This window comes from Leptodactylus fuscus, chromosome 7 (assembly GCF_031893055.1).
Source record: "Leptodactylus fuscus isolate aLepFus1 chromosome 7, aLepFus1.hap2, whole genome shotgun sequence".
NCBI lineage: Eukaryota > Metazoa > Chordata > Amphibia > Anura > Leptodactylidae > Leptodactylus > Leptodactylus fuscus.
In genome coordinates this window covers 77,737,852-77,739,630 of record NC_134271.1, presented here as the reverse complement: position 1 = coordinate 77,739,630, position 1,779 = coordinate 77,737,852, and positions in this window count along the sequence as shown.

Sequence of the window (1,779 nt, the reverse complement as noted above, 5' to 3'; positions counted from 1 at the left end):
TCTAATATCATGTCTTCGCTCATGTTTGACTCAGACCTTTCCTTCACCCCTCATATTGAATCACTCGCACGTTCATGTCACCTCCACCTCAAAAACATATCCAGAATACGCCCTTTCCTTACCAGAATTACATTAAGGACACATTGTCTCTCTGATTCACTCTCGCCTTGACTACTGTAACTCCTTACTAATCGGTCTTCCCGTCACTAAACTCTCCCCTCTACAATCTATTCTGAATGCAGCGGCCAGGCTCATCTATCAGTCTAGACCAGGGGTGCCCAATACATCGATCGCGATCTACTGGTAGATCGCAAAGGACGTATGGGTCGATCGCGGGATGCAGGGATCCCCAGTGTCTGCTTGTTCACAGTGCAGGCTGAGAGTCATCTCCGGACACTAGTAGATCTTTTGCCTTGGTCAGCTAATAAAGTAGCTCACACGCTGAAAAAGTGTGAGCACCCCTGGTCTAGACGCTACAGCGATGCCTCGGGTCTGTGCCAGTCGCTACATTGGCTGCCTATTCATTATAGAATAAAATATAAAGTTATCACCCTCATCCACAAGGCTCTCCATAATGCCGCACCTCCCTACATTTCCTCCCTCATCTCTGTCTACCGCCAAACCCGTGTTCTCCGTTCATTCCATGACCTAACACTTACATCCTCTATTATCAGAACCTCCCACGCCCGTATACAAGACTTCTCCTGAGTTGCACCACTTCTCTGGAATGCTCTACCCCGGACAATCAGATTAACTCCCAATTTCGACAGCTTCAAACGCAAACTAAAGACGCATCTTTTCAGACAAGCCTATCACAATGTCTAACGTAAACCCTTAACCCTCCTCTGTCCCCGTTCCCACATTACCCCACATGATATGAGGCCATCTCAGGATAACTTTATAGGTCCAAGCTCCATCCACATGTTACAGGACACGACTGGTGACGGCTCATAAAGTTTTATGTTTGTGTAGTGAGTCACCTCTATTACAAAAGTGTCTGACCTCTGCATAAGCAATACCGCCCCTGCTACCTCTTGTATCACCCCCTCTACCTCATAGATTGTAAGCTCTTGCGAGCAGGGCCCTCAGTCCCATTGTGTGAAATGACTTTCTTTGTAATGTATCTGTCTGTATTTGAACCCTACAAATTTTACAGCGCTGCGGAATATGTTGGCGCTATAGAAATAAAATTTATTATTATTATTATTATTATTATATTATTACCTATAACGCTATAAGGACATAGTGGCCGTTAGTGCACTCACAGGAGCGGGTATTCACCTGTCAGTAAATAAATAAACAAAACTTTATTGTGCACTTTAAAAAAAAAGGAAATACATATGACCAGATCCAGAATAAAAAAAAATGTTCTGTAGTTTAACAAAATGAGCAAATCCTTACAGAAATCAAGATGTAGCCAAGTCCCTTTGAAGGAGCTAAATATTATCAGTTTTGGACCTGACCACTAGGGGGCAAAATGGTCTCTACAAATGATGTAAACAGATCGCTGATAGAGTCGGCTATTCCATCACTGGTAACGACCTGCTCCTTATGGATTAGCCAAATCACTGTGAGCAGACTAAATACTTCTATTAAGGAGGTGACCACTAGGGGGCACCAGTGTCCTTACAAGTGATGGGGAATTGCTCACGTACAGTCAGCTATTCTCACCACTCCGGGTCCTTGTGGTGATGTTTAGTCACAGTGGGTCCTCTTTTTCGTCTTGTCATATGTCAGCCTAATTTATTCTCTGGGACTACATGTCCCATGATGCACCGC